Source organism: Peromyscus californicus, unplaced genomic scaffold (assembly GCF_007827085.1).
Source record: "Peromyscus californicus insignis strain IS unplaced genomic scaffold, ASM782708v3 Scaffold_8__1_contigs__length_139910024, whole genome shotgun sequence".
NCBI classification, from domain to species: Eukaryota; Metazoa; Chordata; class Mammalia; order Rodentia; family Cricetidae; genus Peromyscus; species Peromyscus californicus.
Window position 1 is genome coordinate 122,522,358 of NW_026294606.1, and position 24,541 is coordinate 122,546,898.

Genomic DNA, 24,541 nt, shown 5'->3' on the forward strand with positions numbered 1-24,541 from the left:
ACAGTGTCTCCCATCCATGATCTTATACTCCATATGCTCTTTTAAGGAAACAATTGATTCAAGGGATGGGGTCTTTTCATGCTGTCTTAGCCCTTACTAATGTTTTCTGTTACTATCCCCTTAGTTTCCCAAGACCAATTGGCATTTGTTTGGAATGGGCCAATGAGCTCTAAGAGCCTACTCTCTGTAAAAGTGTTTCATTATGTGATGCTAGCTGCTTTAAAAAATATTTTTATTAATTCTTTAAGAATTCCATACAATATATTTTATTTGTATTCACCCCTAACTCCTCCCCTGTAGTGCTAACTCTTGAATGTCTTACACATTTTGGGAAACATCTGAAAAATAAATTGAAGGATTTGAAATAAAGCGCACTGACACTGTGTGGGCAGAAGACACTTTCTAGGAGCCATAAGATTGTTGGGGGGTGGGGGGAATTCCAGCACCTGAGTTCCCTACTGACATAAGCTAATAACCAGAGAGGACCCTAAGGCCACAAACCATAAAGGCTATTATCATTACTGTCAGCTGCATGCCAGAGCTAGATAATAAGACCTATTGTTGAAGACATCACATGCTTTGGTTGAAAGACACAAAGAAATCAAGCTAGGGGACAGTGAGATGGCTCAGCAGGTAAAGGTGATTGCTTCTATCCCTGACAACCTAAGGTTGATCTCTGGAACCCACATGGTAGAAGGAGAACGTAACTCCAGCAAGTTGTCCTCTGACCTCCACATATGTGCATGTACACATACACACCTACGCACACATAGAGATGTAATTTTTTAAAAATGAAAGAAATCAAGCTGGGACTGAGGTGGAAGCTTCCTCCCTGATAACTGACTTGGTTAGAGCTAAAAGGCACTAAGAGGGATTTGTAACCAAAAGTCCTTCTCAGCTGAGGACCCTGAGTGCTGCACCATCAACCTTCCAGATGAAATGTGTTCACTTGTGTAATACTGGCACAATCGTTGTAGGCACAACCAACTGCTTTCTGGATTCAAGGCCTACTCCGCAGAGAAAACTCATGTCTTCTACTATAAACCAGGACAAAAGCGTTTAGTTAAAGAGGCCATAAACCCTAAGAGGGGGAAGCAATTGCTATTGTTTTCTTGAGTGGATGTGACATGCCTATCAAATTTCCTTCTTAACATTTGTGGTTTTCCCCGTAGATTACAGTTCCTGTGTCGCTGGTCACACTGGCTTCTTTTCAGAGAGGGAAGCAGTTACTGCAGAGATTGCTAAGTGGTCTGAGTGTTAAGAGTAACTGACTATTGGATGTTCAGCCCTAAATGGAGCATCTATATCACTCTCTCCAAGCCTCACCAAACATTGCAGAAAGGGGGACAAAAAGATTGTAAGGGCTGGGGAAGAGGAAGAATGAATTTTTGTCCTCAGAGCATAACGTGACTGTCTTAGTTAGGGTTTCTATTGCTATGAAGAGACACCATGACCATGGAAACTCTTATAAAAGAAAACATTTCATTGTAGTGGCAGCTTACAGCTTCAATGGTTTAGTCCATTACCATCATGGTAGGGAGCATGGTGCTGTGTAGGCAGACATGGTGCTGGAGAAAGAGCTGCTACACGTTGATATGCAGGCAACAGGAAGTAAACTGAGACTCTGGCTGGTATCTTGAGCATATATGAGACCTCAAAACCCACAGTGACACACTTCCTCCAACAAGACCATACCTACTCCAACAAGATCACACCTCCTAATAGTGCCACTCCCTTTGGGGGTCATTTTCTTTCAAACTACCACTGTTGCTATATTTAAATTGGAGTGAGACCATCACAAGTTTGGGCCTACTAACATTCCATTATGGAGAGTAGGGCGGTCTCACAAGATGCATGCGGCTGTACACAAGTACCTCACAGAGTGGCACACTAGGGGCGACAGAGAATTCATAAGGTGGCTACTGAGATACACAAAGCTTTTTGCACTACCGCCACCACCACCACCCACACCACCCACACCACCACCACCACTGCCACCACCACCCCCCACACCACCCCCCACCCCCACACCACCCACACCACCACCAACAACAACAACCACACCACCACCACCACACCACCACCACCACCACCACCACCCACACCACCACCACCCCACACCCCCACACCACCCATACCACCACCACCACCACCACCCACACCCCCCAACACCACCACCACACCACCCTCCCACACCACCACCACCACCACCCCTCCCCCGCCACCGCTCTCCCGCAAGGAAGCAGGGGGGGGGGGTTAGCAGTTACTGGGAGGGTAGGGACTCTTCTTTAGTGGAACAGCCACCTGTGAGTTGCCCATGCTCCTGTAGGTAACCTTCATTCAAGCTTCAGTAAGTAAACCGAGTTAGACTTGTTGGTTCACCAAGCTAGACTTGAGTAGAAACTTTAAACAGGTGGTTATTAGAGCCCTGTCTGTGGACAATAGATGTTTTATGTCCCTAGGAAAGCGAACACAATTAATTCATCAGCTTCTGTTCATCTAGAAAGTCTTACTTTCCCCTCATTTATGGTTAATGGGTCTTTGCTGATGGTAGGGATAGTACTGGTGGTAGTTCATCACATACCTTAAAGATATCACCCACTGCCTTGCAACACCCTGGTTTTCCACTGAGCAACTAGTTTAAGAATCCTTTACATGAGCAAATCCTTTCTCTCTTATTGCTTTTACGAATCTCTCTTTGTCATCCAGCAGTTTGATTATGTATCTTGAAGTGAGTCTCTTTGGGCTTATCTTAGTAGAAGGTTAATAACTTTTAAAGTTTGTATATCCAGTTATTCAAATTTGGAAGGCATTTTGCTGTTATCTCTTTTTTTTTGTTTTTTGTTTTGATGTTGTTGTTGTTGTTGTTATTGTTGTTCCAAACAGGGTTTCTCTGTATAGTTCTTGCTGTCCTGGAACTCACTTTGCAGACCAGGCTGGCCTCGAACTCAGAGATCCGTCTGCCTCTGCTTCCCAAGTGCTGGGATTAAAGGCGTGCGCCACCTGCCCTGCCTGTTCTCTCCTTTTTAAAGACTTATTTTATATTTGTGTGTCTGTGTACTTGTGTGTGTACATGTGTGTATTGGCACCTGTGGAGACCAGAAGAGAGCCAATGGATCCCCTGGAGCTGGATTACAGGCAGTTGGGAGCTTCCTGGTATGGGTACTGGGAACCAAACTCAGGTCCTCTCCAAGAACAGCAAGCACTCTTCGCTGTGGAGCCAGCCCTCTAACCCCACTATTTATTCAAACAAGCTTTCTTCTCTTTCTCTCCCTCCTTCTGGGACTCACTCCCACAGGCCTAGTGATGATGGCATTGGCATTCTTTTAAGTCTTTGCTTATAAATATGAAGTCTCTGCTTCATCAAGAATGGTTTGTGGGGCTGGAGAGATGGCTCAGAGGTTAAGAGCACTGCTTGTTCTTCCAGGGGTCCTGAGTTCCATTCCCAGCAACCACATGGTGGCTCACAACCATCTGTAATGAGATCTGGTGCCCTCTTCTGGTCTGCAGGCAAACATGCAGCCAGAACACTATACACAATAAATAAATAGATTAATTAATTAATTAATTAATTAATACTTTTTTTTAAAAGAACAGTTTGTGTCACTTTATTTTTTTCCTTTGGTGGGCTGTGCTTTCCTGTACATAGGGTGAGTTTGCTGTTGAAAATCAAATGCTTGATAGAAAACAGCCATGACAGCCAACCTTTGCCAATTAATTAACAAAGGATGTCTTTCACTAATTTTCTAAGTTAGGGGAGCAGAGGAGAAATCTTAAAGTCTTCTCAGGTCTTCTCTGACCATGTGTTTTCAGGGCTGTGTGTGAAGTTTTTTCTTTGTCTTTCTTTTTTTTTTTTTTCAATTTAGTGTGTGTGTGTGTGTGTGTGTGTGTGTGTGTGTGTACATGAGTATGTATGAGTGCCTACAGAGACCAGTAGAGGGCATTAGATCCCTGGAGGTGGAGTTACAGACAGTTGTGAATTGCCTAAGGTGGGTACTGAGAACTGAACCCAGGTCCTCTGTGAAGAGCAGCAAGTGCTCTTAACCACTGAGCCATCTCTCCAGCCACCGTGTGTGCCCTTGGCAATGCCTCCCTTAAATTTCAACCCCAGCTTCTTCTTAGATGGCACTGCTTCTCTACCCACAATCTCTTGCCCTGAGTCTGAAGAACTTGCTCCTTTTCCAGCACACTGATTCTCACCTGAGATCAGCGTTAGACAAAACAGGAGCTGACCTTGTAAAGTCCCCCAGAGAGGCTGGCAGCAGCAAGCAAGAATTCTGTACCTTTTTTTTTTTTTTTTTTTGGTTTTGGTATTTTATTTTTTTGAGACAGGGTTTCTCTGTGTAGCCCGAACTCTCTCTGTAGACCAGGCTGGCCTAGAACTCACAGAAATCTGCCTGTCTCTGCCTCTGGAGGAGTGCTGGGATTAAAGGTGTGAGCCACCACCGCCCAGCAAAGAAATCTGTTCTTTCCAGTTCAGAGGCAAGAACTGGAAATCAGAAAGCCACGTCTCCAGACCGTCTCTCCCTCTCAGCGACACTTGCCTGTGTGTGCACTGGTATCCTGAACTCATTTTGTAAGAGAATGAAGCCACTTACACCAAGACGGTGACGCTGGAGATGGGCAGACAAGCTTGTTTGAGATTTAATTAGGTTGAGCCATAGAGTTGACACTTTCCATAGACCAAAGAAGATGTAATGTCGGCCACTTTGTAGAACTCAACCTAATATTCTAGAAGTAAGTTGGGACTCGAGGCCTGCCGGTTAACTTGCGGCAGAGCGCTAATGAAAGGGAAGGAACCGGGGATGGTTTTGAGAGCTTTGCTGAGTAAGGAGGGCCGCCTGCTCAGCGCAGGGCAGAAGGAGCCCAACGGCCCCACTTCCCCAGCTTGCTTTCTTCTCAACTCCTCTGTCTCCCCCATCTTTAACTTCTCAACGGACACAATTACCGTGGGCTACATGTTTACTATTAAACATGCATTTCTTCCACCTGGCTCCCCGTCTGACGTTTTAATGGTTTTGCTGGCTTAGCGTTTCATGGGCCGGGCACACAGAAAGAACATACTTTCAGCGCACAGTTTGAAGTCCTTGCACACTCCCTCAATGTTAATGCCATAGCAACGCGCCCTTAACTTTTTATTTCTTTGAGCCCGACCCTCATCTGGAAGGGTTCTGGGCCACATTTTCAAGCACTTTGGTGCCGATTATCATGAGGCTCCTGAGTTTATGGAGGGAAGGCTGGGAACGCATGCTGGAGTCTATGCTCAAATTACTATCCTAAATGACTCCATGGGGGGTTTCCTTCAGGGGTCACTGAGAGCCGGAGCGGAATGTTTTTCCTTCTCCGATTTATCCCAGGCCTTGGGGCACGAGAACCATAAATACAGGTAATGTGTTTAATAGCCAGATTCTCTCGGCTCATTTTCCACCTCTCCCTACCCCCAGTGATAGTCATGAAACTTCCCAAAGCTAGCTGGAGACACACTTTGCACTGCCCTGTTTCTGCAAAGGCCGAGAGATTCAGATGCTGAGTGGCATGGAAGGATGGCCTGAAGCTCAGGACCCTTTCTGTCTGTGGCAAGGAGGTCCAAGCTGCAAAGCACTGTCCTTAGGTAGCAAATTCCCCTTTGCTGGATGTACAAGCAGCATCCAGACCGGCACGACAGAGACACTTGCTCCTAGAGACGTGTGCTTCTGATGGGAAACTGAACTAGACTACGCTCCTCTGTGTGTCACTTTTGCTACCATGGTTCCAGCTACCCATGATCAAATTTCAGATGGAAAATTCTAGAAAGAAAAATCTCACACGTTTTAAGTTGCATGCCTTTGTGAGTAGTATGAGGAAATCTTGCTCCTGCCTGCTGGTCACGAATCATCCTCCGACCAGCCATCCTTGCTGTATCTACTACCTGCTGGCTAGTCACACGGTCAGCTGGCTCATTGAGTCCACTATGAGGACATCGCAGCACTTGTGTTCAAGTGGCCCTTACATGGAGCATAAGTCTGTGTCACTTCATCATGTGGGCGTCCTATTGGGCAGAAGAAGGATGTCTGCAGTACAGTAAGGGGGTGGGGTGGGTGGAGAGCACATTCACATAGCTTGGATTATCATGCATTGTTACAGCTGTCCTGTCTTATTAGTTACTCTTCACCATGTTTAACCTATAGATCAAACTTCTTCATGGGAATATGCAGACTATTTGGAGCTGCATTCCCTCACAGTGTCAGGTATCCACAAAGGTCTTATAATGGATTTTCCCCCTAGGCATTCATGTGGTACACACTTTTAATACTGGTACTCGGGCAGCAGAAGCAGGTAGACCTCTGTGAGTTCAAGATCACCCTGATCTACACAGTGAGTTCCACGTCAATCAGGACTACATACTGTAAGGATTCGGTCCTTAATTATGTCATCAGCCCAGCCTAAAAAGCGGGTGGGCCCTCTGTGCATCCCTCTCTTTCCTTTCTGCTCCTTCCTTCCGTCTGTCCTCTCTCTCCCTCTCTCTCTCCCCTCTCTCCCCCCTCTCTCCCAATAAAGCTCTAAAAAGGTAACCATGGCTGGGATTCTTCCGACCAGCACTCTCCTCCGCCGGCATGTGCGCCGTTTAACCAACACATACATAGTGAGATCCCACATTTAAAAAAAATCACTCAAAGAAGGGGGACAGATTCATAAACCATAAAGCTTATAGAAAAACTTTCTCTGAGACTAAACCGGACACTGTTTTCTTCCAGAACTCACTATCAATGGGAGCTAGCCTGAAGGATACAGCAACGACCAGGAGGTGGACATGAAGCACACCCTTGAGGAACATCACTCCAGTGCAGTGACACGTAAGTCATTTAGAGTAAGGTAGTGACCATTGTTGTGGCTGTGGAGTGTTTGGCTAGGACCTTCGAGCAGGTGCGTCCAGACCCTCTGAGGTCAAACATCCCTTTACAAGTGATCCCACTCAGGTCCAAGTTTGCACAAGCTGCCCAAGCGTCTACAGCTGTTACCTGCAGTTCAAGGACTACACTCTTCGCAGCGTCTCTGTTTAAGACTCTTACAAGGCCGAGTGAGTGTGCAGGTCCTGATAGCCACGTCTCACGTGCCAACCCTCAGAGCACAGAGCATAAATGAAACCAAAGATAAGCTGCCTGCCATGGGCAGATGTGGGGTCTAGTTGCAAACAATAAATAGTTGTCCTGGAAGCAGGAACAGGAAGCCAGGGAGGGACTTAGATGTGACATCTAAGCAGTGTGCGTTTCAAACCCTGGGTCTCGCTGTGTGTTTTTTAAGTCTCTTTGACTCTCTAGTTCTTCATCTGCTACAGTGCTTTCTCGTACAATTTCCATGGAAAGTTCTAGTGTTTTGTACCTTCAGTGCTCAAAATATACTTTGGGATTTAGTACTGTGGGGCTTTGGAGCGTATGGAATGTATACAGTGTGGCTAAGATCTAGATCTTTAATTTCAGTAAGTTTAATGATTTTATGTTTAAGTAGCCTCATGTGGCTGGCGAGTACTATATTGAGCAGCATAGCTCTAACTTGTTAGGAAATGGGATGCCCTGTCAGAATGTGGGTGCATTTTGCCTCAATACCTGACTTGAAGTAATATAGCAGTGAGATGTCCCTGGGAACAACGCACACAGCTTTGGCCTGTCCGGTTGCGAGGCACTGAATAAAACACTTAGCTTCTTGGGGCCTCAGTTCCTCATCTGTCAGCCGTGGACAGTAACAGTTTCCCCATTCACATGGTTGTTTAAGAACAGAATGAGACATTAGACAGTGACTGTCTGAAGTGACTGAGCAGATCCCGACTCTGTCGGAGCTGTTAATGGGGCAGCACATGTCAGCATCCTGCCTGGGGTTACACCAAGTCCCCAGCACCTGAAGCTTTACCGTGGCAGCATATTGACCATTTTCTTGATCCAGAAGCCAAAGTGGAACCATGACGGTCCAGACTCCAAAGTCAAAGGAGAGACCCTGTGTGAGCAAAGAACGGTCCATGTTTTCACCAAGTCTCGGGAGCTTCCTCCTTCTCAGCGCCTGAGGAGAGAAGAGAGCATTTCTTCCCATGCCATCCCCACCCGGACTCCTGTACCAAAGAGATGAAGGTCGTTGTTGACATTTTAGACTTACTGCAAAGCACAAATCAACAAGACGGTGCTCAGGGTGGGAGGGTCAGTATTTGCACCCAGTTTGTAAGGTTGATAAAAGGCACACAGGCCTGAGAGAGAACACAGACTTCCATATCACTGTCTTTCTCGCCTTCCAATGCATTTGATATGGAAACATCTTCAGGATACAGGAATGCTTTCTTAGGTTGCTTTGGATTCAACTTGATGTAATGGCTGCAATGGGACGTCCCTCTATGAGCAGTTTGTCACCAGTGTCATCAAAAGTACATGACCTTGGGCTCGTGTCCTCTTGGGCTTTGATTTGGACAAGGATGGGGGTGGTTCTTTAAATGTCTTTTCAGCTCTGAGAGTTCAGGGTTCCCTGATACCTTTGCTTTTCAAATTACTGATGTGACAGGGTTGTCAAGGACTGGAACTCAACAGCATGTCCAAAAACTCAATCAGCTCCCATGGCAGAGCAGGTGGCTGCAGCGAGCGCACTGCGCTGGACAGACACAAGGATGAACTGCGGTGGTCACCTTCCGAGGAAGCAGCTGCTTCATGATGCCAGGTGAGGGTACCCTGCAGGAAGCCGGCCTTTGACAATGGATCTCCAGCTTTTCCAAGCAATACCGAAAATCTGGATTTTTTTTTTAAGGTCAAACCTCACAGTTTTAAAAGTTGGCTCAAAAAAACTGTAGGCCAAGCCAACAACCTGTTTAGGATGAACTCTGCCCTCCCCACAAATTCAGGGCCAGATAAGGAGCTCTAATCCTAACCTAACCACAGAACATTTCTGTGGTGATAATTTGTTGTATCCTAATAATATTTGCCTGAAGATCCAGCTACTAGATTAAACATAGAAGCCAGACAGTGGTGACACACACACACCTTTAATCCTAGCACTCAGGAGGCAGAGATCCCTCTGGATCTCTGTGAGTTCAAAACCACCCTGGACTACATGAGATTGATTCATTCTAGGAGAGAAACAGAGCCAGGCAGTGGTGGCACACACCTTTAATTCCAGCACTAATGCTTAGGAAGCACACATGCCTTTAATCCCAGCACTTGAGATCGCACACCTTTAATCCCAGTATTTGGGAAGCATACACACCATTAATCCCAGTACAAGGAAGAAAGTGAAATGCCTGGGCGGAGAAAGGCATATAAGGCTTGAGGAGACAGGAACCAGAGGGTTTTTGGCTGAGGACTCAGAGGTATTCAGTCAGAAGATTCACAGAGACAGGATCTCACCTTCCATTCCGCCTGAGGATTCGGTAGTGGTGAGAAGTTTCTCTAGCGGCTTGTTCCTTGGTCTCCTGATCTTTCAGCGTTTACCCCAACATCTGGCTCTGGGTGTTTTATTATAAGACCATTTAGATTCCATGCGATACGTCACCATTAGAGGAAATTTGGGTGTCAACACAGTTCAGTCCTTCTGTTGTTGTTGATGTTTTACTGTAACTCGTATCCACTAAAATCTCAATACTGTAACCTTTGGCCCAATTGATGGAGACTAAGCTGAGCAGAGAACCCAAAGCAAGCAAGAGTCCTGCTGTTCCAGGAGTCAGCTCCGTCCCCCCCCCCCCCCCGCCCCGGGCTGTTTGTTTCGACTTGCCAGCTACCTGAACCTCAAAGGCCCCCCTGGCTGTCATCAGTTCCTAGGCAGCCAAACCGTCAAACCTTTCCCATGGTTGAGTCATAGAACCATAGGATGGCTTTCCCAGAATTGTTAGGAGACCAAGACCCAGGAGGGGCCATGGCTTCCCACCAAAACGGTCCTAGAAACGGAGGGAGCTGAGCACGGGCTCCATAGGAGCCTCTCTGTGTCCTTCCTTCCCAGCAGCCATCTCGGTCTATGACGTATGGCTAGGTCTGCTTCCTTGTTTACTGTCCACATTCTGCATACTAACCAAGTGGACACTCCGTGAGACCAGGCCCATCTTGTCCAAAGCTGAGGTCTAGTCCTCATGACAGCTAGGACAACTTGTGAAGGCTCCTGTCCCCCAGGGTGACAGCACCCAGCAACACCAAGCGGCAGCCTCCTCAAAGTTGGACACTTGGAGTCTTCCTTGAGTCTCCGCAGCGCCATCCACTCAGGGCTGCGTCTGCTTAGCCACTGGAGGTGCTTTGAGTTCTGGTCTGTGTGGTTCTGGGCCCCAGAGACAAGGATGATGATGAACGATTGTCAAGGTTGCGTTGTAGTGTCTCCAGAACCAGGAAGAACCAGAACCAGAAAGCCGTGGCTTCCTAAAGCAGCCTGCTGCTTCTCTGGAGGTCTTTGTCAGGTAGACTGCTCTACAAACACAGATCTGAACCCAGATGATTTACGCCAGGGCTGGGGTTATCTTATGGCATCACACATACTGAGCCTGCATCCTCGGCCAAGTCACAGTCTCCAGCTCACAAGCTTCCGGTCTCTTTGGATTTTCTGAGGGTTTTTCTGTTTGTTTGTTTGTTTGTTTTTTTGTTAAGTCAGGGTTTCTCTGTGTAGCCCTGGCTGTTCGGGAACTCACTCTGTAGACCAGGCTGGCCTCGAACTCACTGAGATCCTCCTGCCTCTGCCTCCCAAGTGCTGGGATTAAAGGCATGCGCCACCACCACACTGCTTTTCTGAGTTTTTTTAAGTCAAGGTCAAACATGTTTATTCTTCATTCAGTCTCCTAAAAGCAGACAGTGATACCCAGGGGTAGAAGAAAAGTAGGAAGAGACCAAGAGACAGCAGCTAGAAAGTCTGAAAACAGCACAAGCTGCCAGTGCTGCCAGAACTCTCACTTGCAATGTGTTTTAAAGCCAGACAGTCTGGCTTTCCAAAATGTACCTTTCTCGGTCACGTTTGGATGCGCACATTAAAAGAAAAACAAGCTTGTATCCTTCCTTGGTCCCAGCCACATTTCCACATGAATGCATTCATTACCTTTGTGCTGAGAGAACAACTTGGTCCCTGTCACTCCTAGGATTCCAGACTCCAGGGAGAACATAAGGTGCCGTGTGGATGCGTGTGTGTGTGTGTGTGTGTGTGTGTGTGTGTGTGTGTGTGTGTGTGTGTGAAATCTGGCTATAAAAATGGGCTCTTCTTCTAAAAACATATCTCTGAAAATGTTTCTAAATGGTACAGAGCCAGTGATCCATATCAATAGGCCCAGGATGATGACGCCATCCCAAATGACCCAACATCCTTGATGTCTGGAAAGCAATGAATCTTATGAAGAGCAAAACTATGCTTCTCTTGCTTCTGAGGAGGCCCTGACAGTGCTGAATGGAGGAAAGAACAGCAAACCCAGCCAATGTCCCTCAGGTGCCAAGCAAACAGCTAACATATCTAACTGGGCCCCATGAGCTGCTCACCAAGACTTCACTGGTCAGATCTAGGGCCCTGGGCTGGGCAGGTTCAAAAGACCAGGAAGCCAGAGGAGTATACATGCCATGGTACGTGCTAGCTGAATTTTTATGATGTAGAGTAAAAACTGCGTATTCAGCTGGAGACCACGTATGCTTGAATACTAGGTTATTTTTCCCTAAAACTACTTATTGGATAAAACAAAGTTGGATATACTTACAGCTGTGTAAGGGCTCTCATTTTATAGGAGATTCTCTCCAATGCTTCATTTTGAACAAACAGTTTTAGTTTAGGAGAACTAAAGCCTAAAATCGCTCCAGCTATCTGGCCTGGGGTGCTAAGAGAGGTCACCCAGCACGAGCACTAAGGGAAAACACTCAGGACAGAGGCTCTTCTTGGGGGTGTGAACTTCAGAGTAAGTTCTGGATGCTGTCATATACAGAGCTTAAGTGACTGGTTCAGAAAGCCGTGGAACAAGCCATTAGTGCTGAGGATCATGGGTGTGCTTGTGCATTAGGATACGGTTGCCAGAGGTGACAGCATCATTCACAGACTAAGGCCGGCAGTCCATAGGCACAAGGAGGACCTTTGTAATAAGAATAAAAGAAAATACAACTATAAACATGTATGAACCCAAAAAGAGAGCCTAAAATATACAAAGCAACAACTGACAAAATTGAAGAGAAAACAGTCAACGTAATAATAATATTAATATAGTAGTATTATTAATAATAATAGCTATGTTTCTCTTTCACCAGGATCCGCCAACATGAGTCACATCTACATCAAGGCTTTGAAGTTACACCATCACTGTGAAGAAGGCAGAGAAGACAGCCTGGATCACCATCAAGAAGTACTACACACACTTAGTTAAGGCCTTCCACACCAACAGCCATGTGTGTGTGCGTGGAGAGCACCGTGATCCCTGGCAAGAAGGTCCGTGACAAGCTAGCAGGCGTCGTCACACAGCCGGTGAAGAAGATTCAGAGAGGTCCTGGGGCACTAGTTCTATGGAGTTGTAAAAGGGGCAGAGACGGGGAAAGCTAATTATTATATAGGAATAATTATGTTCCTGAGGCCTCGGCCCTGGGACAGGAGATCTCTGAGGTACATCCTGACACTAAGGAAATGCTGAAACTTCTGGACTTCCACAGCTGCTCCCATCTGCAGGTCACTCGGCCTACAGTTGGGATGAATTTCAAAATACCACGTGGAACCATTTGAATCTGTTCTGTAATGTGTTCAATAAATCTGAGGACAGCTAAAAGTAATAATATTATTATTATTATTTAACTACTTAAATAATAATGTCACAAAGTAATTATTACTAACTAATAGTCATTAATAATATTGTCACTGGTTGATTATATTATTAAGTAATTAATAATAATGTCACCATACATTGTGTAAAAAGAATCTAAGCAGAAGATCAACAAGGAGCTAGAAGACACAGAGAACACTCCGAACAGCTATCCCTGACAGACATCTATACAAAACTCTCCACCCCGAGGTGACAGAAGACACAGTCCTCTTAAGCAGACACGCAGTAGTCACCAAGGTACACCATGTGCCAGCTCCTATATTGGATCTCAGAGCTTCTGAAAAGATTGAAACGACACACAAACTGTTCTTTGACTCTGACGAAATGCCATTAAAAATAAGTAACAAGGGGCTGGAGAGATGGCTCAGAGGTTAAGAGCACCGACTGCTCTTCGAGAGGTCCAGAGGTCCTGAGTTCAATTCCCAGCACCCACATGGTGGCTCACAGCCATCTGTAATGAGATCTGGCAACCCTCTTCTGTATACATAATAAATAAATAAATCTTAAAAAAAAAAAAAAAAAAAAAATAAGTAACAAAAACAGACCTGAACAAGCCATGTATGTTTAGAAATCAACTCTCTCAGGACTAAACAATGGCCAACAAACAAACCACGAGGGAAATATGAAAACACTTGGAGATGAATAGAGATGAATCGCATCTACAGTCCACAAAACTTACAGGGTGGAGCTAACACTGCTAACAGGTTCGTGGTGGTTATAAACAGCTCTTTAAAAAGGTATAGGGCTGGAGAGAGCCAACTTGGTAGTAAAAGATGCTTCCCTTGCTTTGCTTCACAACACCATGTGATGACCGACAACCTCCTGTATATCTATGTGCTCAAGCCTACACATAAAGAAATACGACTTAAAATAAGGAACAAAAATATTTTTTAATGATCCCGGGGATGGAGAGATGGCCCAGCTCTTGCAAAGGATTCAGGCTCAGTTCCCAGCACCCACAACCAATTCCAATTCCAGCTGCAATTCCAAGGAATCCAACACCCTCTGTCTTCCTTGGGCACATATGTGGTACATATACATACATGCAGGCAAGTACCCATACACATAATTTTTTAATATCTTACAAGAATATCTAAAAGTGGATGACTTAAAGGTCTATCTTGAGAAACTAGAAAAAGAGCAGATGAAACGAAAGTGGTATGAAAAAGGGATAAAGATTATGGGGAATGAATGAATCCCAGTTTAAAAAAATAACAGAGAAAAATCAGTGAAGTTGAAGGTTGGTTATTCGAAGAGATCAACCAACCTGGCAAACCTTTAGTCAGACTAACAAGAAAAAAGAGAAAAGACTCAAATGCTAGAGCCAAGAATGGAACAGTGAGGATTGTTCCTTCCCTCCAGGAAAAGTACAGCACCTATGCCTTCCACAGATACAGGCTGCTTCTAAAGTTTAAGCACAAAGGTAAAAGAACAGTAGCCAATAATATTTTTAAATAACTTATTTTTTTGTGTACATTGATGTTTTTTCTGCATGCATGTCTATATGACGACATTAGATTTCCTGGAACAGGAATTACAGACAGCTATGAGCTGCCATGTGGGTGTTGGGAATTGAACCTGGGTCCCCTGGAAGAGCAGTCAGTGCTCTTAACTGTTGAGCCATTTCTCCAGCCCCCAACCATCTCTCTAGGCCCTGGCAATAATCTTGAAAAGGAAGGACGGATACTCCTTTGCTCCAAGACACCACAGGTGTCAGATTGGCTGTGTATCCATTTTGATTCCCATCAGCTTTCCACACATATTCTCCCAGGTCCCATATGAGTCTGAGCAGATTTACTGTAGGAAGGCATTGCATTCCATAACTGCCTGCTTCTTGAAGACACAGGTACCATCTTTCCCTCTCATAACCCTAGGACCTAAGAGAATGCCCAAAGAGAACGAACCATTACTTTTTTAGATAGGTAGAGGATACATGGGTGGATGGTGAATGATGGCTCTAGAGCAATTTGCCTTTGTACAGCTGATGAGGCAGACTGATATCCTAGATGGTTAACCCAGAAAAAACACTCAACTGACAATCCAGAAGACTCCATCTCCAACTCCTCCATGTACCCCTATCTAACTAGTATGGTGACATTACCATCAATATCAAGTGGAGCATTCATGGGTTGTAATAAATGGTCATCTGTCTTAGTGAAGGTTTCTACTGCTGTGAAGAGACACCATGACCATGCAACACTTATAAAGGAAAACATTTAATTGGGGTGACTTACAGTTTCAGAGGTTTAGTCCACTATCATCATGGCAGGACATAGCAGTGTGCAGGCAGACATGGTGCTGGAGAAGGGGCTGAGAGTCCTACATCTTGATCTGCAGGCAACAGAAAGGAGTTGTCTACATGAAGCATAGCTTGAGCATAGGAGACCTCAAAACCCACCTCCACAGTGACACACTTTCTCCAAGAAGGCCATACCTACTCAAACAAAGCCATATCTCCTATTAATTGTACCACTCCCTGTGAGCTTATGGAAGCCAATTACATTCAAAGTACCACAGCATCTAAATGAACTCTAGGTATTAATTAGGGTGTTATCCTAGGAGTAAATGGATTTGTCCAACCTTGTCCAGTACATTTGGTGGAATTAACCCTGTATCTTAAAAGCCAATTTAGTAGAACTCTTCACCAAATCTTTCAAAACGGCCTAACCACTATTATCTAAACACAATATCCTAATCTTGCTAACATCCTAGCACAACTCAGAGCCCCCTTTTGTAAGAAGTTTATACAGTGGCCCATTAATACTCAGAGTGTATTTTGGGGCAAAAATAATTTAATCTCTCCCCAACACTGTCACCCTGTAAACTAGCCCTGAATTTAATTTTCTTTCTTTTCTTGGGGGTGGGGGTGGGGCAGTTGAGACAGGCTTTCTCTGTGTAGCCCTGGCTGTCCTGAAACTTGGTGTGTAGGCCAGGCTGGCCTCAAACTCACAGAGATCTGCCTACCCCTGCCTCCCAAGTGCTGGGATTAAAGGTGTAGGCCACCACCACCAACCTTAAATTTCATTTTTTGTTACCAACAGAAAAGGACATTGTAGATAGGCCTTCTGGAGTGCCTAGAGTTTGAGAGAGAGCCATGTGGATAGCAGAGAGGCATGGCAATTTCTTCCGGTCATCAGTACCCCTGCACCACAGGAAGAGAACTCAGAGCTCACCCCTGACTCTCCATTTCTAAGATAGTCTAGTCCAAAATCAGATCCTTTCTTGGAGATTTCACCACAGAAATGGCTTCCTCTAATTTCAGAATTTTAACTCTGTTTTGTTTTTTACTCGGACATTCCGTTTCTCGTTCTGATTCAGCCATGAGAGGTGCGAGCAGGGCTGACTTCCACACAAGGCCTGGGAGGAAAGAGCAATACCATCATTTAACGCTTGTTCACAGATTCCCAACGTTCCTTAATTTTCTGGCTATTGAGGCAACAGTCTACTTTGCATGATAATTTTTTTTCTAGGAATGATAAAGACCACACAGACTTCAACTCTGCCATCATGGGAAAAAAAAAAGCATAGCCCTTATTAAGGAAAGGCAAATCAGACTTATTAAGTAAGAAAGTTAGACATTTTCCCACTAGTCTCCTAGGGCTCATTTTTATTATTCTAGAAATGCTGAAGTTAAAATCATCTATATCTTGAATCTACTTTTTGAAGTACCACTTCATAGCAATTCTGCAGGGAGTTTTCTTTCAATTACCATTTTTTTAAAAAAAGCTTTAAAAAATTGAGACTTCAATGCAAAATAGGATTAGGATCTATCTTTTCCCTTGTTTGATTTTTTTTAGTATGTAAAGACAGAATTGGACACAGCAGTCAGAGAAGAAACATGGCGTTTTGCTGTGGCCGTGAGACAGCTTGGCCGTGGAAATGTACGCTTGAATTGTATAGGCCCCTTAAAGGCTGCTTTCTGTATGGATTTGGCTGCTGCCACTGAGGCACATTTTTAGGGTGTTTTTATTATTTTGTTTTGGTGCTGGAGTTAGAACCCAGGGTCCCATGCCAGGCAAGAACTATAGCACATCCCCAGCCATATCTCAGAGAATTTTAGCTGCAGCACATACCCTAGACCAGAGGGCGGGAGAATCTCACTGTGGGGAGCCAGATGAGCTAACCAGCACACTCCAGTGCTCTCGCTGCCTGATCAGCTGTGTGCCTGTGTACACACTGAAGGGGGATTGAAATGCCTGGCTCCCTGGGAACTAAAGAGACAGAAGATTAACTGGCACCACCCAGAAGGATCACCCAGAAACATAGAAAGGGGCAGAGATCAAGAACTCCAGTAATACTGGTACTGCCTTTCCAGAATTTTAAAGGAGGCCTCCTGCCCCATTTAATCCCATTACCCTTTCTGTACTAGACTTTATTTTTTTAAAATAAGATGAGGCCTTGTGAATCCCAGGCTGGCCTCAGTGTAGCTAATAATGGCCCTAAGCTTCTGACCTTCCTCCTGAATACAGGTATAGACATGTACACAATGCCTAGACCCTTCAAGGAGTAGCAGCCTTTAGCTAGAATTTAATAAAAAGATTTTTTTCTGTTATGCTTATTTTTCTATTATCTCCTTTTGTGCAAACTTATTTCTATCTATGAAAGAATAAAAATTCATTTTCCAAAAAATGTATAAGATAAATTTAGTGAATCGGAAGGAAAATACATAAGAGTCTAAGAGGTTCATAGACATGACAAAAATCCTAAGAACAACACACACATGACTTAAGTGTATGAAGGAAAACCTAACCAGCCCAGCCATGGTTTGGATAGGAAATGGCCCCCAGGCTCGTGTGGTTAAGGTTTGGTCACTGGATAGTGATGCTACTTTGGGAAGTAATGGTACCTTTAAAGAAGTAAAGTATAGCGGAGGGAAGTGGGCCACTGCAGCCATGCCTTTGAAGACTATACCTTGTCCCCAGCCCTCTCGCTATCTCTCCCCCACATACCTCTTCCCAGCCATCTTGGAGTGAACATCTCCACTCAGTCACATTCCCCGCCACTGTCATGCTGTTTCCACTTCCTGTGGCAACGGAGCCAGTGACAGTGGGCTCAGTCCAACCTATAAAACCACGAGCCCAAAGCAATCCTTCCTCTTTTTGAACTGCTTCTCCCAGGCATTTAACAGGGGCATGAGAGCTTGATGAGCACACATACCAGTGAAGGCCAACACAAGGCCATCCACTCTCTGGTGTGCAGAACCCACGTAGTGCTTGTTCAGTTCATGTGGCCAACTCTCAAACAGAGGGGCAGAAGGAATATAGTGTCCAGTCCTGATGAGCGTGGCGAAACCCTGGGGACAGAGCAGGAAGACAAAAAAACAAAAAAACAACGCCATGGGGATTCTAAATCTGGCCACCAAGGAACTCACTTAGGGAGTCTGTCTATAGGGTTAATTCTGCTTTGGGAGATAACATTCAGCTCCAAAAACAGCCAAGCTCTAGACTTCAGGCTCTTTCTTTTTGCAGCAATCTGCCCATGGCTCCAATAAAAACAGCTCAGGTCAGGCCTCTTGGCTCAGTTTCAGTCTCCAGGGGAGAACCTTGAAAGATGTGTGTGTGTGTGTGTGTATGAACTACATCATTGCAGGGCATCACTGAGCACTGGCAGAGATGGGTACCAAAGGGTGGAGCTACAAGGCTGCAGGGGACTAATAATCTTCAGCATCCCTGTTCTCCTGAATGGATGTTTGGGTTATAGTTGGCAGGGCCACTCTAGGGAGGAAACAGGGATCAAAACAGAGATTCTGAAATATGACACTGTGGAGATTCTGAAGCAGAGAACACAATATTGTGGGAAGTCACCAAATGCACTGTAGGCTATGTTGGAGTTCTTCTGTCTCTACTCGAGAGATCTGTGGCTCCTTCCCATGCTGACTCCAGACTCTGCCAAGTGCCTTCTAGGAAGCAAAGTCACCTTGAGTTGCAAATAAATTTCTGAATGAAACTGTTCCTCGGAGGTTCTTGCACAATGTAAAGAGTGTGTAGATGAGGAAAGTGTTTCACCTTGGTGCTAAGGGATGCAAGAACTGAAAACATTGACTAGACAGTGAGTTCACACTGAAGGGCTTCTACTTATACCAAGAGCCAGCCACACAGCAGGTGCTCAGTGCGGTTTTACTGAGGTCACCAGAGATGCCGTGGGCCAGCCAGTAGCCCTCCCTTGGTTCCTTTTCTTCACTTGTTAGCAAAGCCCAAGCTACCATTTGTATCCAAAGACTCCTTAACAGTCTCTAAGATCAAAATGATAAAGACCAGACCAGCTTCCTGTAACAGCGGCATTAAAGGGTTTCAATTCTACCCATCCAATTAGAAATATGATCAACGATGCATGCCAGGGAAGTAACGGAGTAAGCTGCAGGGGAACTTGGGAGGGTAACATGCAGTTAAATGTAGAAAAGAAGGGAAATGAATGTGTCTGCATTGGATGACTGTAGTTTGTGTTCTACATGAATCATCTTTAGTGTATTACTCCGCTGGTTTGGGCTAGTGGGGTACAATATGGTTCCTGCATTATAAAGTAGACTTTATATAAATGTGTAAGAACTGAGTCATGTGAGAGTTTGCTTGGCTCAGAGACAGTCAAGTCTGGCAGAAACAAAGGAGAAAAGAGAAGAAATGATTTTAAAAAGATGAGATGAAAAATAAAGAAATGGGCAGTGGTGGCACAGGGCTTTAATCCCAGCACTCAGGAGGCAGAGGCAGGTGGATCTCTGTGAGTTCAAGGCCAGCCTGATCTACAGAGCGAGTTCCAGGACAGGCTCCAAAACTACACAGAGAAACTCAGTCTCGGAAAAAAAAATGATGTGGACCTACTGGTCACTCTATCAGCCTCAGTCTCTGTGTCTCAGTGAACACCTTGCCCTAAGAAGTTCACTCATAGCCCCGTTTAGGGGCTTTATGCTTCATGACTTGACCCCCAAAAGGTCACATTCTAGAAGCAGGTTATGGTGGTGACAGGTGGTCTTCAGCCTAGAGGCACTGGGGGCTGGGGACAGGTAACTAGGTCTTTACCAGGAATAGTTTTTTCTCCCTTGGGAGTGCATTCCCTCACACTCGCCAGCAACTTCTATATATCTCCAGTTGGTTGGTTAGCTGGTCGACCAGATGTTCGGTTGATTTGATTTGGGTTTTGTTTGGTTGGTTTTGGAGGGCTGTGAGGGTTTGTTTGGGTGTGTGTGTGTGTGTGTGTGTGTGTGTGTGTGTGTGTGTGTGTGTGTGTGTGTTTAATTGGGTTTTTATTTTATTTTGAGTTTTGTTCTGAGACAGGGTCTCACTCTATAGCCCAGGCTAGCCTCGAGCCCACTATGTAAACCCAGGCTGACTTTACACTTGTAGTGATCTTCAGCATCCCAAGCACTGGGATTATAGGCCTGAGCCCCATGCCAAGCTTGCTTGTATCTTGATGCTATCTATGAGATTTTCACCAGAACCATTCACATATCAACTCCACACTCTTAAGCCTTTAGAACTTGGGCCAGTCGACCTCTGTGAAGCCCCCAGACTCTGGCACGTTGTCACAACAGCATGACATAGACTGACATGCGTGCTGTGACAGCACCCTCCTCCAGCATGGAAAGAAATAACGTGGTTGGATTGATGGATATGATGGGGAAAGTAATTGAAATAGTTGGGCCTAAAAGCATTTGGAGCTGTTTTCAGACACTTCACCATCAGTGGATGCCAGTCACTACTCATCTGCCCTGGTGGGGCAGCCGCATTTGACATTGAACTTGGCCACTGATGCTGCTGGAAGGAGAAAATGACTCTACTGGAGCCTCTGGCCTGAGGAGTAGAAGGTAGGTCTTCAACACCCCTAGATGCAGTCATCAGCTGCAAGCCTGAGGTGACTGGGTGTACACTAGCTCCCTTGTCCTGTCTGACAGACAAGGCTGAAATGAATGTTCTATCCTGACTGAACCCCAATCCCCACAGTGAAGGTTCCTCTTTCCTTGGCCACTTCCCTCCTCACATTCTTTCATATTAAGTTTCATTGACTCATTTTCTGTGCATATGTGTGCATACATGTGGTAGAGTGCTTGGCATAGCACTCCTGTGGGGGTCAAGGAACAACATTAGGAGTTGGTTCTCTTCTTCCATAGTGCAGGTCCCAGGGATCAAACCTGGATTGTCGAGCTTGGCAGCAAATGCCTTTACCTGCCTCCTCATTTATCTGTTTTTGGGGTAACCCAAATCATGGCTCTGACATTTCTCTTCTAAGTACTGCTGTGTATGCTAGCACTGGAACCAGGGCCCTTTTCATGCTCCAGCCTGAACCTGAATGCACCCAGTCCCGACTACTGCTTTTTTATACCTGTAAACTTAACCTTGCTGTTCCAACAAATACTTAGGGTGTATCAAGGGTCAAGATCCCGCGATATTTATCAAGCCCTCTTCTCAAACACAACTAGAGGTGTGCCCTTTGCCACTCATTGCCTTTTGAGGACTGGAAGCCACTTGGTGAGCCAAGCAAAAGGCACTGATGGTCAGCTCTCTGAAGGCAGTTCAAAACCTTCCGTAAAGTGTCTCACCAGGTGAATGCAAAAGGCAGTGTGAGGCCACCTTGCAGCCACAGAGTCACGTGTAACCACTGAGACAGGTGAACCATAGTTAATGCTGGGCATGGCATTTTTAAAGCAGCCCTTGCTACGGGCAGCTCAGAAGAGCACACTGGTGGGTTGAAGGTCTAGGAATGTCAAGCCATGGTCCCAGTGGTTGATATGGGGATCTCTGTATCTAACATTATCCTGGCACTCTTCAAATCAGAAAAGAAAATGCCTCTGGGGCTTACCCTGCTTCCACTAAACTTTGAGAGATAGCCCTGTGGGTAGCAAAGAAGGCATGGTGATTTCTTCTGGTCATCATCAGGGGAGGGGGCCGTTAGGCTCCAAGCAACAGATTGTCATCTGTGGACAGCAGTCTTTTCTGGGAGATGACACCAATGCTAAGAATCCAATACTGCCTCTGATTCTGTGCTGCCATTGCCAGAATCCACACTCGGCAGCAGTTCTGAGGATGTCACCATCTTCCCAGGCTGAATTCTGACACCCCTGGGCCCCTCCCCCACATTAGCTTGCTATCCAAATGTGACTAGAAGGCTAGAGAGACTCCCAGTGATCAATGACAGCTGCAATGACAGCACCCAGACAGGCCGTGCACTCGCGGCTCCTTGATATAAAAGGTGTTTTATTTCTCATCCCTTTATTTTTGTTACTGAAAGAATGCTTCCCGTGTGTGGATTAATTAAAGTGTAAACATTAAATATTGATTGATGCATTATCAGCATGGAGCAGTAGCCTCCCGACAGATTGATTCCTGCCGTGATTTATTGTCATATTCGGGGAGTCATCACACTTGGTAACCAAGAGGGACCACCTGCCTCCCACACCATGCCATCTCCACTCCTTTCTCTTTTTTTCCCTAGTACCTCCTCTTATTCTTCCAGGTGACATCTGAGTTCCAGTAAGTAAAACATCTTCATCCCACTGTCGAGGGAAAAAGCCTGTGGACCGACATTGTTTTGTGTGTCTGTATGCCTGTGTATGTCTCCCAGGCAATTATCAAATCAATTGACAAGCTGAACGCAAAAATGAACAAATCTGTGATCTTCTATAGGGGATTTCTGGTTAGCAGAACTCGCCCCTACAGCGCCGTGCAGAGTTGGATATTGAGTACATTGCAGGTGTGCAGAGAAGAAAATAATACGAGGGAAAGAAAGCTCCAGTTGTGTGTCTTCTTGCTGTTCTGTGGAACTAGACAGAGAAGGACAACAGAACAATTCACAGTTAGGACAGGCTCTAAGTCTAAAGGGATGATCAGCAGACAGAGCTTCACCGGGCTGACTTGCATGAAACTGCTGTTTTTATAGGTAGAGAAATGATCAAATATTGACAATTTCATAGGACTCAAAATTATATACTTAAGCTCCCTTCTGAAATGGGGTATCATGGTCTCTGCCTATTTTGTTTTCAGTATGAAAAATGGCACAAAAGGCCAATTATAGGTCATTCCAGTATAGCTTGCGTTTGCATAAACTTTTACTAATTTCCTATGAAAAAACCCACCCCAACCTGTGAGGTGCCCATTATCATTTTATCAAAAACCTAACCAACCAAACTGAACCAAACAAGGCTTCAAGTGGCCAGCAAATCAGGGGAGCCTCCATCTGAGCACCTATCCTCAGAGCGAACCCCCTGGACACTCAGGGCCTGATGCACAGTTGATGGTGGTCTGGAGCAGTAGCCTCGGGTAAGCTGAAGTCTGGGCCTTAGTGTCTTCCCGTGTCCTAGGTATTTCTCCTTGGCAGTAGGGAAGGCCAGACCAGCACCCTGACCAGAGATGGTGTGACAGAAAAGGGTTTGGCCTTCTCTCTGAGTTGCTCTAAACAGGATCCCAGAGTCAGGACCTGTTGAGAGAGACGAACAGAGGAAGTCTCGGCTCCAGCCAGGGCTAAGGGGCTCTACTCACCATCTCAGAAGAGATATTCTGGTCTCTACTGATTATCAGAATCACTACCCCCAAACAGGCAGAAGAAAGAGTCAGCTCTTTGTCCCTTTGCCTTCTCTGCTCGTGACTTAGGATCCTGCCTATCACACACGAGGCTCCAGGTCCCATCAGTGTTGTTGCCATGTCATACAGCTAACCAGTCAGATCACCCAGTGTCGTCCTTTCTTCTCCTGTTGCTGAGATACAATGTCCTGACAAAAGCAAGTTGGGGGAGAAAGGGTTTGTTCTGGCTCACAGTTCAAGGACACTCAGTCCAGCACAATCAGAAAAACAGAACAGTGACTATTCATGCTCGGGTGCCTTCTTTTTTTATACAGTCTGGGATCCTAGCTCAGGAATGATGCACCCATAGTGGGTGGGTCTTCCTACATCAGTTAGCCTAATCAAGGTAATTCCCCCTCAGAGACCCAGCTCCCAGAGGATTCTAGATTTCATCAAGATGACACTTGAGATTAACCATCATACCCAGAAAGGACCAGAACGAACCCTGCTCTCTCTCTCAGACCACCTCCTCAAGCCACACCCTCCGTCTTCTTCCACTGACGCTTTCCCAGAATGCCCTAGGTAAAGAAAGCATGATTAGCTACTCTTGAGTGGCCATGTCTTTAACAAGACTTTATCTTCTGCAAGGTGGCAGCCACTGACTAGTAGAAAATGTGCCAGTTAGTGACAATGTTCAAAAAATACCCTGCTAGAAATAGACCTCACTGTCCTGACCTGGCTACAAAAAAGTTTGGGTGAAGTTTGTCTTTCTTCTCTGTGTGTGTGCATGTGTGCATGTGTGTGTGCATGTGTGCACGTCCGGGAGGTGGGCACTAGTGCTTGTTCTCTGGCCTCTTGAGTGGAATGTTTGGTTCATCTTCTTTGCAGTGCTCTGTTTGATGAGCACACGGAGGCTATAAGCTGCCCTCTGGAAATTTCTTTAGCCACATTCTGAAGATGCCGGTATGGGGTATCACTCATTCCCAACTGGTTTCTTTTTAACTTCTCAACCCAAGAGCTAATTGGGAAGATGGTCTGAAAATTCTAAAAAAGCATGTCTGTAGTGTATTTTCTAGAAACACTATCTCCTGTGAATTCTAAAATCAACTGAACTTCCTAAAACTGTCCTTTTTGAATCAATTTCATAGCTTTCACGTTTCAAAGCTACAGGAAACTCAACTGACATTGTTCTGTTTTGAAAGGCAGAAGAACTGGCATCAACAGCCAACTAGATGAGCGAAGTCCACAGTTTCGTTCAGCCACAGAGCAGAGCAGATACATCTTAAAGCCT

At 45.5% G+C, this 24,541-nt stretch overlaps 1 long non-coding RNA gene across 21 annotated transcripts in view; it reads right to left on the minus strand.

The window, feature by feature from the left end:
- Positions 1-4,623: 4,623 nt before the first annotated feature.
- Positions 4,624-24,541, minus strand: part of LOC128104724 (uncharacterized) — a 98,570-nt gene continuing 78,652 nt past the window's right edge. For 14 of the 21 annotated variants that reach the window (XR_008216079.1, XR_008216083.1, XR_008216075.1 and 11 more), the window contains 6 exons: positions 22,190-23,459; positions 17,921-18,056; positions 15,937-16,120; positions 14,998-15,094; positions 11,965-12,028; positions 4,624-8,742 (listed from right to left, as the gene is read on the minus strand). This is a non-coding gene — a long non-coding RNA (uncharacterized LOC128104724). Of the gene's footprint in view, positions 8,743-9,104; positions 10,716-11,964; positions 12,029-12,306; positions 12,451-14,997; positions 15,095-15,776; positions 16,121-17,920; positions 18,057-22,189; positions 23,460-24,541 lie in introns of those variants that run through there. The other 7 variants (XR_008216066.1, XR_008216065.1, XR_008216072.1 and 4 more) reach the window with 7 other exon arrangements.